Consider the following 4,994-nt stretch of genomic DNA (forward strand, 5'->3'; position numbering starts at 1 on the left):
AAACATTACCTTTTACAACGACGATACAAGCATCTATCAGGACTGAATCAGAAGATCCCATATGGACAAAACAATATCCATATCCCATGTCTGATCACGACTTTGTCAGGAAAGAAATTGAGAAACTTTTAAATAACGGTATAATACAGCCAAGCAAGAGCCCATATAACTCACCTATATGGACTGTTCCAAAAAAGGGCACCGATGACCAAGGCAAGCCCAAGCGAAGAATGGTTGTTGACTTTCAAAAGATTAATTCTCATACGATTACTGACAGATATCCAATTCCAGATGTTAATATGACAATACAAAACCTAGGAAAAGCAAAGATTTTTTCCACACTAGATTTAGAATCAGGGTTTCATCAGATACTAATTAAAGAATCTGATCGAGAAAAGACAGTATTCTCTGTCAACGGCGCGAAGTATGAATTTATCAGAATGCCATTCGGATTAAAGAATGCACCCTCAATCTTTCAACGATGCGTTGATGACATATTAAGAGAATATATTGGAAAGTTTGCGTATGTTTATATTGATGATGTGTTAATTTATTCATCTACAGCAGAAGAACATATGGAACACTTACGGATTATAATTAATGCACTTCACAATGCTAACATGAGAATTTCTGACGAAAAGTCACATTTTTTCCAAGACTCAGTAGAATACCTAGGACATATTATAAAACACAATAGAATTACCGTAGATCCAAAAAAAGTTGAAACTATAAAGAACTACCCACAACCAAAAAATTTAAAAGAATTGAGATCTTTCTTAGGACTTGCTAGTTACTATAGGAAGTTTATAAAAGATTTTGCTAAAATCACGAAACCCTTAACAATTCATTTGAAAGGAGAATTAGGAATGGTAACTAAAAATCAAAGTGCCAAAGTATCAATACGCTTAGACGCAGCAGCAGTAGAAGCCATGGAAAAAATAAAAAACGCTTTACAAGAACAAGTTGAACTTTTCCAACCAGATTTCTCTAAACCATTTAGCTTAACAACTGATGCTAGCAATTTTTCCATCGGAGCAGTCTTATCTCAAAATCGCCACCCAATCGCATTCATCTCACGCACACTAAATGAAACAGAGCAAAACTATAGTACAAATGAGAAAGAGTTACTAGCAATCGTTTGGTCTTTACAAAAACTTAGAAACTATTTGTACGGTGTAGCAAACCTAACAATTTACACAGATCACCAATCCTTAATTTTTTCGATTTCCGAAAAAAACCCAAATGCAAAGCTAAAACGTTGGAAAAATCTAATTGAAGAATACGGTGCCAAACTAGTTTATAAACCTGGACACCAGAACGTTGTTGCAGACGCACTTTCCCGACAACAAGTCAACAACACAACAGATTGTTCAGACCATTCACAACAAAGCTCTCCAAATGAAATTATGAAAAAAGTTAAACAACCACTAAACTCTTTTAAAAATCAAATAATTATTTTACAAGATAATGAAAGAAACGAAATTCTTAATCAAACAACATTTCCCGGTCAATCTAGACACACAATATTTTTTAAAGATACCCCAGATTTGCTCTCCAAATTAAAAAATGTAATTAAATCAAAACTCACTAATGCGATAAAAATAGACGAAGAAATACTATTTCACTTAAAAAAAGAAATAACTTCCACATTCCCAAATTGCACCCTGGTACTAGCCCAAAATCAGCTAATTGACGTAACTTCCTTAAATGAGCAAAGTGAAATCGTCAAACAGACACATAAACGTGCACATAGAAATTACAAAAATAACACACAAGAAATATTGTTGACCCACTACTGGCCCAACATTAAAGAGAGGTGCAGAAAAGAAGCAGTAGATTGTGAAATATGTTTACAGCACAAATATGAAAGACAACCAAACAAACAACCTATAGGAAAAACCACAATACCAACACGAGTAGGAGAATACATACAGATGGACATATTCCATATAAATAACATGCAGTATCTTAGCTCCACAGATAGATACTCCAAATATTGTTTCCTACGAAAACTAAACACAACAACAAACTGCCACGAATACATAGAAGAAGTACTCACACAAGTGTACCCAAATGCTAAATATCTCATGACTGATAACGAGAGTACATTTAACGGACACATAGCGAAATTTTTGTACAACCGGCTACAAATAACGCACTCCGTCACGCCTGTACATCATTCAACATCAAACGCTCAAGTTGATCGATTACATAGTACACTTAAGTATTTAAGCGATAACCGGGGAATGGGAAATTTTTTTCAGGGAACTGGGTATGTTATTTTTATATCTTAAACTAACCAAATTAGACGGATATGTTAATTTTTAACTATTTGAGCCTTTTTGGAGCGACATTTTTTCAATTTGAATCGCAATATCTCCACAACAAGAGTGTTCCCTTATATAAGCTATATACCAGATGAAAGCTAAGGTTTTGGGCTAGATTTGTGGGAACCTAGAATAAAATCGACTGACCAGTTTTTGAGAAAATTCCCGAAATCTATATTTTCAGCAGCCCGATTTTTAGTTTTCAGGCGATAACGTATTTATATTTCATAAACACGAAAGATAGCGTTACATAGCTCGTGTTAATACCCTTCTACTGATATCTGCACCAATGACATGGACTGACTAGTGCGGCCTCAGCGGTAGTTTGAAGAATTGCTTTTTTTCGAATTTCAGGCAGCAGACACGGCCACAAACGCATACGAATCAAAACATGATGGAACAAAACCATCTTAGTTTTTTTGTACTTTAATTCCTGAAAGTTAGAAAAAAATTAAATGAAGGTACGTACAGACGCCACATACATCCCAAAGCATCTCGTACTGGAGACACAAACCAAAACACATTTAGCTCTATATCTCTCCAACTAGTAGCCGGAACTTAATATATAAGGTATCGTTTGTAAGGTATGATCCTATAGAATAACACTAAATATGTTGGGTGTACCCACATGCCCCCTTAAGCCGACAAAAGCAAAAAAACGTTTTTTGTTTCGCAACACTTTAGCCTAATTTTTAAGAATCCAGTTAATCGTTTATGAAGCTTGAATACATTTTCTGTAACTAACTAGCGAATACCCGGCGTGCTTCGCTGCGCCTTAAAAGTAATTTTGTTTTGTTACTCCCTCTCACAACATTTGAAAATATTAGTTAATATTGCTGTACATATTTGTATAGTAGGGACATTTTTTCAAATTATATAAATACTAGCTTATACCCGCGGGTTACACCCCGCGCTTTTATACAAATATGGAAAATAATTTAATGATGTTAGATTTTATTTCTGTGCCCAGTTCATTATAGCTCGTTATTTCTTAAGCGAGTTAAGGTATTTAGGCCGTTTAAAACTATGAAATTATAAAATATCGTCTGCGCGAGTTAACGACGTTAATACATACACTACATACATAGCTAACATGCCTGGTCACATACATTACATATATACATAAACTATAATGTACAAATAAACATGTTTGTCTCATAAGTAACAAAAGAATATGATAACACGAAAACACGTAAACAACCTACTGATAAACTATAACATGTTTGTCTCATAAGTAACAAAAGAATAGAGATAACATTGTAAACAACCTTCAATAACAAATTTAATAACTAAACCAATAACAAACACCATTTATCATCAGTAGTAGAAATGGTATAAATAGATGTAAGCATAAACATGTAAGGAGTTCGAGATTATACGAATTCAAATAAAGAGCTCTTGCTCAGAAAAATATAAAAATATTTTTTTTTTTTATAACTTTCCTGACTTGAGTATTAAACTGGTGGCTCAACCGGTCTTAAAAGCCATTTTCTAATCCTGTAACGTTACAAAGGATAAGGAAAAATATAAAATCCCACGGGAAGTAAGACTTCCAGCACTACATATTTGCAAAAAGTGCTTAAATAATTAATATAAACACAAACAACACACGATTCAAAACAAGTGAATCGAAAAGTGAATCAAAAAAGTGAAACACAAAGGCGAAACTGGATACCTTACGTAAATTAAAAACAATAAAAAAAACAAAAACTTACGACGACAACAGAAAACTAGAAAACCCAATAAAAATGGAGGAACAACTAGCTCAACTACACGCAAACATGGCTGCATTGCTAAATCAGATCCAACAACAACAGGTGGACTTCACAGAGAGAGTAGCTCGGCTAGAGCAACAAAACGCTCCACACGAAGTGGTACTACACGACGAAGTCAAACTTAACATCACCGACCCAAGGGATATAGACCTTGAATTGTTCATATCTCTACCAAAATTCGATGGAGATAAAGAGCGATACCGATCATGGAGATCACAAGTTTGGACCTTCATGGAAGCGATAAAGAACTTCCAATACCATCCAAAATATTACAGCGCCCTGGGAATCATACGAATAAAGATTACAGGACCAGCTGCGAATATATTAACAAATCACGACACCAAATTAAATTTTTATTCAATCATCAACCGACTTGACTATACTTATGCTGACCAACGCCCACTATATGTCCTCCTGGACCAAATGAAAAAAATCTCACAAGGAAGAAAAACTCTCGCAGAATTCCACGGTGAACTATCTAAGGCACTTAATTTAGCCTTAGCCAAAATCGAAATGTCCAGTGATGACAACAACGAAGGTATTAAAACTTACGCCAACCAAGAGGCAGTAAGAACGTTCATCCTTGGCCTAAATTCAAAATATACCAGCGGTACACTGTATAGCCATAATCCAACAAATTTGGAATCGGCATACGCGACAGCCTGTACCATATCACACGATAACGTAAATGAAGAATTCGAAACACAGAACGTACAACCCAGATTCCAGCATCATAGGCAAAATCGGAGCACCTACTCACAACCACATCGTGAAGAGAGGTACTATAAGCAAAGCATCAGAATTCAAAGAAACGACTACCAACAACGAGGAGACCATCAACAAAGAAGCTTCTTCAATCAACAAAGACAAGCTGCACCTATTCCAATGGACG

The sequence above is a fragment of the Rhagoletis pomonella genome, unplaced genomic scaffold (genome assembly GCF_013731165.1).
Source record: "Rhagoletis pomonella isolate Grant_MI unplaced genomic scaffold, Rhpom_1.0 Rhpom_scaffold_00003, whole genome shotgun sequence".
NCBI classification, from domain to species: domain Eukaryota; kingdom Metazoa; phylum Arthropoda; class Insecta; order Diptera; family Tephritidae; genus Rhagoletis; species Rhagoletis pomonella.